General features: G+C 41.8%; 1 long non-coding RNA gene across 1 annotated transcript in view; it reads right to left on the bottom strand.

Annotated features, from left to right (window-relative positions):
- Positions 1 to 13,357, bottom strand: part of LOC129393830 (uncharacterized) — a 59,119-nt gene extending 45,762 nt beyond the window's left edge. The window contains exon 1 of the long non-coding RNA XR_008620909.2: positions 12,575 to 13,357. This is a non-coding gene — a long non-coding RNA (uncharacterized LOC129393830). The remainder of the gene's footprint in view (positions 1 to 12,574) is intronic.
- Positions 13,358 to 13,637: the final 280 nt, after the last annotated feature.

The following is a 13,637-nucleotide window of genomic DNA, read 5'->3' as shown; positions in this document are numbered from 1 at the left end:
CCTGCTTTTGTAAAGTTCATTCAGTAATTTCTCCCTAATATCTAAAATTGGAACTCTTAGTTCATAATTCTGAGCCTTTTTGCTTGTTTGAGAATATGTAATGATCTATTTTGCTCAAAGGGAGACTTTAGCAACATTCTTCATCATTCAGTTCTAAGAATTAATTTCCATTATGAATTTTTTGGCCCACAAATACATTTAAAAATTTCTAAACACCCATGGGGGGATTTCTATTTGTTGTTTTGTTACTGATTTTTAAACTTACTTTTATGGCTGTCAGATAAGTATTTTGTATGATACTAATTAAAAAAATTTATTAAGTTGTATGCATTGCCACAAATATTTTGTTTTGGAAAAGAATGTATATTCTGCAGCTGTTGAATACGGTTTTCATTAAACTTGTTAATTGTGTTGCTCAGATTCTCTACATTCTTGTGTTTTTTTTTTGTCTCTTTGATTTCTTATGTGGAATTAGTTAAAATCTTCCTCTGTGATGGTAAATTTGTCTCTATATTTTGAACTGTTATTAAATGCATAGAAGTTTAGAATTGTTATATTTTCCTAATGGATTAAAGCTGTTATCATTATGCAGTGACCATCTATATTTCTAGAAGTGCTTTTTGCTTTAAAGTCTATTTTTTTGTCTGATATTAGCATAGCTACACCATATTTCTTTGTTTAGTATTTTCCTAATCTATTTTTCCCATGCTTTGACTTTCATGCTTCCCATGTCCCTATGTTATAGTTTTATAGGTGAGGCACTTACAAAGAGCATAGAGTTGTATTATTTTTAATCCAGTCTGACATCTTTGACTTCTAATTGGATAGTTTAGACAATTTCTATTAAGATACGTTTTATATTTGGTATGGTAGAAATTTTTATTATCAAAATATTCACTGACCCTTCCTAGCAAGGACTGCCTCTTCCATGCTGAAAGTATATTCTCTGCTATATCCCTGCTGAAGTATAAATTTCCAGCTCCATTAACATGTAAACCCATTAATAGGCTTGACCATGTGATTTTTTTTAACCAATTAAAACTGAGTAGAGGTAAATGTGCCACTTCTGAGTAGGGCTTTTTTGTTTTGTTTTGTTTTGTTTTGAGATGGAGTCTCACTCTGTTCTGCAGGCTGGAGTGCAGTGGTGTGATCTTGGCTCACTGCACTGCAGAAGAAGGGATTTTTCTGCCTCAGCCTCCCGAGTAGCTAGGATTACAGGTGCCTACCACCACACCCAGCTAATTTTTGTAGTTTTAGTAAAGATGAGGTTTCACCATGTTGGCCAGGCTGGTCTCGAACTCCTGACCTCAGGTGATCTGCACGCCCCAGCCTCCCAAAGTGCTGAGATTACAGGCGTGAGCCACCATGCCTGGCCTGACTAGAGGCTTTTGAATCAACATTCAAAAGCTGAGTTGTTCTCTGCCACAATACCTGCAGTATTCCACACTGAGGCTGCTCTTTCGTTGTGTCCCAGATTGAATAGCTAAAGCTAACTGAAGACTACCGTGTGATGTGAGAAATAAACCCTGGATTCCATAAGTCACTGATATTTGCAGATGACTTATGATTCTGACCTTATAAAGTCAGGATAATATATTTAAATGTATTTCTACCATATTATTTGCTGTTCTTTGTATATGGCTTCCTGCATTCATTTTCTTCTATTGTGCCTTCTTCTTGATTGCTCTTTAAATTTTTAAATTCCTTTTCTTCTCTAAGCATTTGGAATTATGTTCTATATCCTTTTAAGTTACTTCCCTATGTATTTTAACTTGTATACCAGTATTTATTAGGATAAGCTATATTATGCACTGGGAATACACAATTTCAAATTCTCAGTAGCTTAGACCAACAAAGTTCCCATTTTTCCTCTATAATATATAGGCGGATGGAGGATCCAGCATGTGGGAGCGTCACCAGTTGTAGTAGCAGAAAGAGAGAACAGAGTTTGCAGTGGCACTTAAGTGTGTCTGCCTAGAAGAGACTTGGGTCACTTCTGCTCAAATTTCATGGAACAAAAGTTCCATGATCACATCCAAATTCATGGGAGCCAGGGAAGTTCAATCTTCTTGTGTGAGTGGAAGGGGAAGAAAACTTGAAATATGGGTGAAAAGATGTAATGTCTACCACAGAAGATGCCATTCTGCTCACCAAAGTTTTGAGTCACCTTCTCCCATGCAGAACACTCACCTCCAAAAAGGCAACCCAAAAGTCCCATCTAGATAGAAAGTTTAGCTTTGAGTCAGGTTTCCTCTGTATTTTGGAGAAATATAGAGGATGCACAACAGTCTCTACATCAGATCTTGATATGGTGTGTGTTTGTTTTTTGAGACAAGGTCTCACTTTGTCACTCAGGCTGGAGTGCAGTGACATGATCATGGCTCACTGCAGCCTAGATCCTCCCACCTCAGCCTCCGGAGTAGCTGGGACTACATGCATGAGCCACTATGTCTGGCTAATTCACTTTTTTTTTTTTTTAAGAGATGGGGTCTTGCTATGTTGCCCAGGCTTGTCTCAAACTCATGGGCTCAAGCAATCTTCCCACCTTGGTCTCCCAAAGTGTTGAGATTATAGGTGTGACCCACCTCGCTTGGCCTGGTTACTCTTGATATAAGCCTGTTGGGCCAAAAAGACAAATTGGATTCATTACAAGCACCCAATGTACAATGACAAAACAAGTACAACATAACCAGAAAAACACTTCCACTTGGAAAAGAAAAACTCCATGATATAACAATCGCTGGTCCATAACAATTGAAATTCCAGTTGGCGAGTATTGTTAAGGCCTCTATCCTTGCAGGGATGGGAAGTTTATGTGAATATTCCTTGATTAAATCTACTCTCTAGTGGGTGGAGGGACTTATTTTTCCATTATTCTCTGTGGCCCTGACTCTACATTCTGAAAAGTTATTCCTTTTTCATTATCCTTGTTGGCCACATGTGAAATAGAGGAAAACAGAGCTACTTGTGGGCTAAGCAGCCTTCTCAGCTATTAGATGTCACCGGGAAAGACACACACTTTAGCTCTTTACCCTGAGCTGTTTTATTGAATGAAGCAGTTTGTTAGGTACCACACCCTTAACTTTGGCTTTTTGCCCTGTATATTAGCCCGTTTTCGTGCTGCTGATAAAGACATATCTGAAACTGGGAACAAAAATAGGTTTAATTGGACTTACATTTCCACATGGCTGGGGAGGCCTCAGAATCATGGTGGGAGGTGAAAGGTACTTCTTATGCGCCAGCAGCAAGACAAAAATGGGGAAGAAGCAAAGGCAGAAACCCCTGATAAACCCATCAGATCTTGTAAGACTTAATCACTATCACAAAGAATAGCAAGGGAAAGACTGACCCCCATGATTCATGGGTCCCTCTCACAACACGTGGGAATTCTGGGAGATAGAATTCAAGTTGAGATTTCGATGGGGACACAACCAAACCATATTATTCTGCCCCCGCCCCCCTCCAAATCTCATGTCCTCACATTTTAAAACCAATCATGCCTTCCCAACAGTCTCCCAATTTCCTAACTCATTTCAGCATTAACTCAAAAGTCCACAGTCCAATGTCTCATCCAAGACAAGGCAAGTCCCTTCTGCCTATGAGCCTGTAAAATCGAAAGCAGGCTAGTTACTTCCTAGATACAATGGGGGTACAGGTATGGGGTAAATACGACCATTTCAAATGGGAGAAATTGGCCAAAACAAAGGGGTTATTATAGGGCCCATGCAAGTTTAAAATCCAGTGGGGCAGTCAAATTTTATTTTGTTTTGTTCTTTTTTTGTTTTTGAGACGGAGTCTCGCACTTTCGCCCAGGTTGGAGTGCAGTGGCGCGATCTCGGCTCACTGCAACCTCAGCCTCCCGGGTTCACGCCATTCTCCTGCTTCAGCCTCCCGAGTAGCTGGGACTACAGACACCGGCTAATTTTTTGTATTTTTAGTAGAGATGGGGTTTCACCGTGTTAGCCAGGATGGTCTCGATCTCCTGACCTCATGATCTGCCTGCCTCGGCCTCCCAAAGTGCTGGGATTACAGGCGTGAGCCACCTCGCCTGGCCTGGGGCAGTCAAATTTTAAAGCTCCAAAATGACCTCCTTTGACTCCATGTCTCACATCCAGGTCACACTGATGCAAGGGGTGGGTTCCCATGGTCTTGGGCAGCTCTGCTCCTGTGGCTTTGCAAGGTACCGCCTTCCTCCCAGCTGCTTTCATGGGCTGACATTGAGTGTCTGCAGCTTTCTAGGTGCACAGTGCAAGCTGTCTGTGGATCTACCATTCTGGGGTCTGGAGGACGGTGGCCCTCTTCTCACAGCTCCACTAGAGAGTGCCCCAGTAGGGACTCTGTGTGGAGGCTCCAATCCTACATTTCCCTTCCAGACTGCCCTAGCAGAGGTTCTTCATAAGAGCCCTGCCCCTGCAGCAAACTTTTGCCTGGGTATCCAGGCATTTCCATACATCTTTTGAAATCTAGGCAGAAGTTCCCAAACCTCAATTCTTGACTTCTGTGCACCTGCAGGCTCAACACCACGTGGAAGCTGTCAAGACTTGGGGCTTCTGTCCTCTGCAGCCACAGCCCGAGCTGTACGTTGGTCCCTTTCAGCCACGGCTGGAGTGGCTGGGACACAGGGCACCAAGTCCCTAGGCTGCACACAGCACAGGGACCCTGGGCTCGGCCCACAAAACCACTTTTTCCTCCTGGGACTCTGGGTCTATGATGGGAGGGGCTGCCGTGAAGGTCTCTGATATGGCCTGGAGACATTTTCCCCATGGTTGTGGGAATTAACATTAGGTTCGTTGCTGCTTGCGCAAATTTCTGCAGCCGGCTTGAATTTCTCCCCAGAAAATGGGTTTTTCTTTTCTTGTGCGTAGTCAGGCTGCAAGTTTTCCAAACTTTTATGCTCTGCTTCCCTTATAAAACTGAATTCCTTTAACAGCACCCAAGTCACCTTTTGAATGCTTTGCTGCTGAGAAATTTCTTCTGCCAGATACCCTAAATCACCTTTCTCAAGTTCAAAGTTCCATAAATCTCTAGGGCAGGGGCAAAATGCTGCCAGTCTCTTTGCTAAAACATAACAGGAGTCACCTTTGCTCCAGTTCCCAACAAGTTCCTCATCTCCATCTGAGACCACCTCAGTCTGGACCTTACTGTCCATATTGCTATCAGCATTTTGGGCAAAGCCATTCAACAAGTTTCTAGGGAGTTCCACACTTTCCTACATTTTCCTAACTTCTTCTGAGCCCTCCAAACTGTTCCAACCTCTGCCTGCTACCCAGGTCCAAAGTTGCTTCCACATTTTCAGGTATCTTTTCAGCAATACCCTATTCTACTGGTATCAATTTACTGTATTAGTCCATTTTCACACTGCTGATAAAGACATAACTGAAACTGGGAACAAAAAGAGATTTAATTGGAGTTAGAGTTCCACATGTTCCACCTCAGAATCATGGCAGGAGGGGAAAGGCACTTCTTACATGATGGCAGCAAGAGAAAAATGAGGAAGAAGCAAAAGCGGAAACCCCTGATAAACCCATCAGACCTTGTGAGACTTAATTACTATCATGAGAATAGCACGGGAAAGACTGGATCCCATGATTCAATTACCTATCCCCGGGTCCCTCCTACAATACGTGGGAATTCTGGGAGATACAATTCAAGTTGAGATTTGGATGAGGACACAGCCAAACCATCCTCACCCTGAGATCCCTCCTTAATCCATCTGGTGGTTCTCACAAGGGTATAATGTCTATACTGCTTGACCTCTGCCTTAAGGCTGAGTTGTAATCGGCCTTTGCTTCTCAAAGATTTTCTTACATTTACCTTTTACTTTTCGGGGTGGTGAACTAGTTTTCTATTCTTGAAAGCTCATGGAGTTTGTATTCTATTTGCTTTTATTCCTGTTTGCAAACAAATTCCTTACTGAACTTGGAAATGGCCAAATGCAGCCAACAACAATGCTTCTTTCTCATTTTTCTCTTGCTGCCACCATGTAAGAAGTGCCTTTCTCCTCCCGCCACGATTCTGAGGTGGAACACGTGGAACTCTAACTCCAATTACATCTCTTTTTGTTCCTAACACTCACTAGTAAAGTTTTTTTTCCATCCTGTTTCTCTAGAGCTACATATATCTTTATTGGATACATAGTATGACTCCCAAGTTATTTTGGCATTACATCTTTCTCACCTTCAATATGCATTTCTTCACTGCTTCCCTTACCAATGCTTGTTTCTGTTGGGATAAGGCAAGTCATACTGTCACACAAATAACTCTGAGTTTTCAGAAGGAATTAGATTTCACCCAAGATTTCACTCCGGATTACAGGCTATGAAGGTTCAACAGGAATAGTGCCAGGCTCTGGTAAATGTGGCAGTGAAAGAGAATGGTTCCTCAAACTAGGTCTTAAAATACTCTCTGGCAAGTGACACTTTCATACTTCATTGATCAAAGCTAGTTTTTAGGCAAGGCTAACTTCCAAGTAGGCAAGGAGGTCCAGAACCCTGCATGCCCCAAAGGAGAAGAGAACCATAAATACTGAAGGGTAACGTTAACATCTGCAACAACGTTAATATCTTTAGCCACTTTTACAATAATATAAGGACATTAGAAGATTTTAATTCTGATTTTTCCTAATTTACATAAAGGTTTCTCAGGATATTAGTTTTATCTTTCCAATTTTTTACCCCCCTATTAGATATTGTTAATATTATTGTCTTCTACAGCCAATCTTTATTTAGATTGATTCAGGTGTTTACCATTTTCTTTTTTTTTTTTTTTTGAGACAGAGTCTCACTCTGTTACCCAGGCTGGAGTGCAGTGGTGCGACCTTGGCTCACTGCAACCTCCGCCTACCAGGTTCAAGCAATTCTCCTGCCTCAGCCTCCCAAGTAGGTGGGATTACAGGTGCCTGCCACCATGCCTAGCTAATTTTTGTATTTTTAGTAAAGACAGGGTTTCACCATGTTGGCCAGGCTGATCTTGAACTCCTGACCTCAAGTGATCCACCCACCTCAGCCTCCCAAAGTGCTGAGATTACAGGCGTGAGCCACTGCACCAGGCCATGTTTACTACTTTCTTCCTTCTCCAATATTACATCATAATGGGTTTAATTTTGTGTGTGTGTGAAATATACCCTTTAGAATCCTTTCACTGATAGTCTGTTGGTAGTAAATTGTTTATTTTTGTTTGTCTGAAAAGGTTTTATTTCACCACCTTTTCCTTTTTTAAAGTGAGAGTTTATTTTCCTAGGCACTCAATTCTAGGCTTGCATTTCAGATTTTGAAAGTATGATTTTACTGTCTTGACAGTACCATTGTTGTTGAGAATTCAGCTATAAAATTAACATTTATCTAATCTTCCTTTCCTGCGAGCTTCTTTTCTTTGCTTTTCTGTAGTGCACTATAATTTGTCCGGGTATAGAAGATCTTTAATTTATCCATTTTGGGGTTTGGAAACCTTAAATCTGTAGAATCTTGTCTCTCATCAATCTGGAAAACTTTCAGACTTCATATCTAGGATTATTGCCTTTGTCAATTCTGTGCTGAAACTTTGATTAGATGTAAGATAGATCTTACTCTAATGTCTACGGATTTTTCACCTATCTTGCGTTATTTATCTCTTTGCCTGCTTTTTCTCTATACTGTATAATTTCCTTAGAACTATGTGTCAGGGCCGGGCATGGTGGCTCATACCTGTAATCTCAGCACTTTGGGAGACCGAGGCGAGTGGATCACTTGAGGTCAGGAGTTTGAGACCAGCCTGGCCAACATGATGAACCCCATCTCTACTAAAAATACAAAAACTAGCTGGGCATGGTGGCACACAACTGTAATCCCAGCTACTTGGGAGGCTGAGGCATGAGAATCGTTTGAACCCGAGAGGCAGAGGTTGCAGTGAGCTGAGATCATGCCAATGCACTTCAGCCTGGGCGACAGCGTGAGACTCTGTCTCAACAAAAAAAGAAGAACTATGTGTCAGTTTACTAATTTTGTTTTTAGTTGTATATAATCTGCCATTACACATTTTCATTTTTTGTTTCTATGTATATTGAATGTATATATATTTATATATTATTTAAATGTACACATTGATTATATATGTACAATTCAAGTTCTATTTGGTTTTCAAAAAAACTGTCTAGCCATTGTTATTGTTTGTTACTAATAACCTCCAATACTCTCTCGTTGAAATTATAAAACATATTTTTATAATATTCTATCTGATAATAGGGGCAGCAGAATTATTTGTAAGTTTCATTCTGCTATTGTTTTTATTGTTGACTTATCAATGGGACTTTGTTTCCTTCTGTATTTTGTAATATTCAAAAACTCAAGTGGGAATTTTATGAGGCCTAAGTTGAAAATGTATTTTTCCAGAGAGAGTTTGCATGTTTTTACGTCCATGCTTTGAAAATATCACAACTGAATATCCCTTCAAAATAGATATTGCTCAAAGTTTTTGGTGCCATATAAGTGGTATCAATTTATTCCCCTAAGTGGCACAAAGTCTAGCTTATACGTGTAGGGAAACACAGGCAATTTGTCTCCTCTCCTCCCACCATCAAAGGTAAAAGGTGGTTTTCCTTGTTATCTTCATCTGTAGGTTATATTTTCTTTTCATTTACCCTGTTTTTGTCCTATGGCTCTCCTAACAACATCTCCTCCTTGGCAAAGCTGAGACATTGCCTACTGTTCCCATCATTTCATGCAGCCATCAAAATATAAGCTCAATTTCACCAGGGAGGGACAGATGCCTCAGAGAAGGTACCAACTTCAGGGTCGCTTTCCTTTCTGGGTTCCTGCTTTTATTCCATTTTTGGTCTTCGAGAATTTCCCTTACCTTATCATAGCACATAATTTTTTTCACCCTCCCAATATTTTATATTAAAATTGAATTAAAATATTGGGAGGGTGAAAAAAATTCATGTAGAATTTTGAATTATTTTGCTGCGTGAGCTAGGAACTGGACATGTTGTCTGCCATAGTGCCAAATATGGAAGTCCAGTTTTCCAAATTTTGTTTTTTCTTATCATTTATTCTGTTATTTTTAAACAACTACACTAGAAAGACCATTAGAGAGCTGGTGTTTGTTTCACAGAGCTTTAAACTACACTGATCTATCCAGGAATAGATCTGGCTTTGATCCTTTAAGAAGAATCTCTAGCATTTCCTGTTCTAAGCAATTACCTTGACCCTCTATTACTTTGTCCATTTCCTTGTTTTTGCCCCCACTTGAATCTAGATTGTACTCAAGAGTCTGACCTTTGTCTTTTTCATTATAAACCAAAAATTGACCAGAGTTGAACACAAATGTAGCTTTCTGAGTTTTCATATTTTGATACTTCCTAGAATTTGCCTTTGCTGACATCATTGATGTTTCTGCTTTTTACATTCAAAACTAAGCATTCCACTTGAGCAGATCCTGCACCAATCATCCTACTCTGTTATTAGCCACCTGACCTGTGCCCTAGAAAAGCCTTCTCCACTCAAGAGAAGTCAGAAAAACACCACTAGTTTGACCTGTAACCAGTCTTCTGACAGTGATCAAATTTTAGTATCCAAAGCCCAATATACTTTAAGAATGTTTATTTTACTATTAGCAATATTAGTATTAATATTATGACATCTCTTATTATGTACTATATATTGATCTATTCATATTCCTACTTCCTATTCCACAAGTGTCCTCAACCTCTTATTTTAAGTGGCTTCTTTTTCGTTCTTCTTTTGCGACACAGTCTTGCTCTGTCACCCAGGCTGGAGTGCAGTGGCACGATCCCGACTCACTGCAACCTCCACCTCCCAGGTTCAAGTGATTTTCCTGCCTCAGCCTCCGGAGCAGCTGGGATTACAGGCACGCGCCACCACACCCGGCTAGTTTTTGTATTTTTAGTAGAGACGGGATTTCTCCATGTTTGCCAGGCTGGTCATAAACTCCTGACCTCAGGTGATCCACCCACCTCGGCCTCCCAAAGTGCTGGGATTACAGGCTTGAGACACTGCCCGGCCCTCAGTGGCGTCTCTATAGGTGATTTTTACTTGCACAGATTTTACAGACTTTAGCATTGCAGTTTGTGTCGGTGTTTCTCACATGGTACACAGTTCCAAGGAAACACCTTCTCTTTGTGTGCATGTTTTTCTCTTAATAAAATACTATGGACGGAGGAATGCAGTGCTCCTATCAGATGGGCTTATGCCATATGACAACTGCTAAGCCAGGAAAGGTTTAGCTTTATACAAGGCAAAAACCTGAGTGGAAGAAGCCATGGTGCTCGGATCAAAATAAGAAAAAATAGGTTCAGGATAAACAAAAAGTTTTTTTTTAACTATCATTTTTCATTGCCCTTTGAACAAAGTCTAGCTACAAAAGGATTCAGTAGAAAATGTCTCCTCACCCTAAAAGCCTCCAGGGCTTGAACTTTTATTTCCTTCTACCTTGAAGCAGTTGATTGGATTTTATTTATATATATATATATTTATTATTATCATTTTTGACAGTCCTTTTCTGTCGCCCAGGCTGGAGTACAGTGGCACGATCTCGGCTCACTACAAGCTCGGCCTCCCGGGTTCACGCCATCCTCCTGCCTCAGCTTCCCGAGTAGCCGGGACTACAGGCGCGCACGGCCACGCCCAGCTAATTTTTGTATTTTTAGTAGAGACGGGGTTTCACCATGTTGGCCAGGATGGTCTCTATCTACTGACCTCGTGATCCGCGTGCCTCGGCCTCCCAAAGTGCTGGAATTACAGGCTTGAGTCACCGTGCCCGGCCAGTTGGTTGGATTTATAGATGTCCTCCCCTCCCTTTGTGATTTAGACAGCTTGGACCTTAAATACCTGAGGGGTAGCCAAGGCACCTGTTGCCTAGAAACTTAGCAGAATCTCCACCTCTCCCCAGGCCTAATTCCATTTCTTGGGATCGTCCATTCTCTGACTCACGACAGGGTACAGGAGGCCTAACCAATTATGAGCACAAAGGAGAGATTAAGTGAACCAATAAGTGTTTAGTCCCAAGTGGGCCTGGATTCAGTTTGCCAATCCTACCACATGGCGGCGATAGGAAGCAAGAGGGGTAGTCACAATATGCCTTTCTAATACGCAATGACTGCCAACGGTAGCCCAGACAGTATTCTAGAAGTTGACAAAACACAGACGCTCCTCCTTGGGATTGAAATGTATGGGGGCGGGGGGAAGAGCGAGAAGGGAGAGTGAAAGAAGAGGATAGAGATTTTCTTTCTACTTCAAAATACATCTTTCCAGTCACTTTGGTAAGCATAAGGGATAACGTAACGTTTAGTAATTTTTTTTTAACTTGAATCTATTTTCTATGTCCTGAAATGTTTGATAACATAGAATTTTTAAATTACTGGATACAATTCCGCTCAAAGGGTATACTTTTATATATCTAATTAAAACACTTAGAGAGGTGCTTATCTATGATGTGAACACTTGGTAGTTTATTTTCAATCTTTGTCAATTTGACTTTTATATTTCTAAAATTGTAGTGATTTTGAATACTTTGACATATTTATTGCCTGGTTTTCTTTTTTTGAATTTCCATGAGTATCCTTGATCCAGAAACACTTACTTTTTCTGAGTCATTTTGCTCCAATTTGGATATATAGCACCCCATCACCCCGTCTTAACCCCCCAGGATGAGAAAGCATTCGCAAAAGAGGAATTTGTCTCATTGCATTTTTGAAAAGGCACTTCCTTTTCTTATGGCGCATTTTGTTCAAGCTTTCTTTTCTTCTCCCACCTCATAATCCCCCTGGCTCTCTCTTCTCTTTCTGCCTCACAGGGCTGCCCCTGTGAAAAGTTTGTGGAAACATCTAGGTCAGACCCATTCAGAGTCCTCCCAACAGGAAATTGAGCCCAGCACTCTACTATGAAAGGTGACCACCTGACAAAGCATCCTCTTCTGTTCTTTCCAGGTCCCCTGGTTTGTGATGCAGAGTCCTTCATTCAGTTTCCAGTGCAACCCTTTCTGATGAATTCACCCCAGAGTCACTTTTACTATCATGGGATCCATCATATTAAAATGGCACTTAGGAGCTGGGTGAGGCAGTGAGGAGGAGGACAATGGAAAGACTGAGCAGCAAGAAGAGAGGAGGGTGAGGTGGGAACCCACATGGCTGAGGGGAAAAAGTTAACTGAACTGCCTTGGAAATAGGCTCCACATATTTTTGGATCAAGCCTTAGTGTTCTATCTCGTGTGTTTGACAGATAGAGCGGATTATGTTTTAACTTTTCTTCCTCTACATGACAAAGTTATTTTGAGGAATAATCATGAAATGAAACAAATAATTAATGGCCAGGAAACTTTAAATGGTGAACATTTTCTTTTACTGACCCTTATATGGTCATGTCAGTAAAAATAAATAAATGAAAATAAACATGTCATTTCAGATTAGGAAAAGAGAGTGAATTTTTTTCATTGACCTTTCCATATACAATCATACCACTGCAAAAGTTTTTAAAAATAAAAAGTAAAATGAATAGAGTAGTACCAAATAGGGTAGTGAAAAGGTAATAAATTCTTATTAAATATATTAATATATATTTTTAAAAGACATAGGAAAACTTACTTCATATTGTGTCCGGAATTGGTGGCTTCTTGGTCTCACTGACTTCAAGAATGAAGCCGCGAACCCTGGTGGTGAGTGTTACAGTTCTTAAAGGCGGCGTGTCCGGAGTTTGTTCCTTCTGTTGTTTGGATGTGTTCGGAGTTTCTTCCTTCCGAGGTTCGGATGTGTTCGGAGTTTCTTCCTTCTAGTGGGGTCGTGGTCTCGCTGGCTCAGGAGTGAAGTTGCAGACCTTCGCGGTGAGTGTTACAGCTCTTAAGGCCGCGCGTCTGGAGTTGTTCGTTCCTCCTGCTGGGTTCGTGGTCTCACTGGCTTCAGGAATGAAGCTGTAGACCTTCACGGTGAGTGTTACAGCTTATAGACGCAGTGTGGACCCAAACTGTTAGCAGCAGCAAGATTTATTGCACAGTAAAAGATCAAAGCCTCTACAGCACGGAATGAGACAGAGACGCATTACCACTGCCAGCTCAGGCAGCCTGCTTTTATTCTCTTATCTGGTCCCACCCACATCCTGCTGATTGGTCCATTTTACAGAGAGCTGATTGGTCTGTTGTAACAGGGTGCTGATTGGTGCTTTACAATCCGTGAGCTAGACACAAAAGTTCTCCACCTCCCCACTAGATTAGCTAGATGCAGTGTCCATTGGTGCATTCACAAACCCTGAGCTAGACACAGGGTGCTCACTGGTGTGTTTACAAAACTTGAGCTAGATACATAGTGCTGACTGGTGTATTTACAATCCCTTAGCTAGACATAAAGATACTTCAAGTCCCCACCAGACTCAGGAGCCCAGCTGGCTTCACGCAGTGGATCCCGCACAGGGGCCGCAGGTGGAGCTGCCTGCCAGTCCCGCGCCATGCGCCAGCAGTCCTCAGCCTTCGGGCGGTCTATGGGACTGGGCGCCCTGGAGCAGGGGGCGGTGCTCGTCGAGGAGGCTCGGGCGGCGCAGGAGTCCACAGCAGTGGGCAGGGGGTGGTGGGGAAGGGGCGGGGGCTCAGGCATGGCGGGCGGGCAAGGGGCGGGAGCTCAGGCATGGCAGGCGGGCAGGGGGCGGGAGCTCAGGCAT

The sequence above is a fragment of the Pan paniscus genome, chromosome 15 (assembly GCF_029289425.2).
Source record: "Pan paniscus chromosome 15, NHGRI_mPanPan1-v2.0_pri, whole genome shotgun sequence".
In the NCBI taxonomy this organism is placed as follows: domain Eukaryota; kingdom Metazoa; phylum Chordata; class Mammalia; order Primates; family Hominidae; genus Pan; species Pan paniscus.
This window is presented reverse-complemented; position numbering and strand designations above follow the sequence as displayed.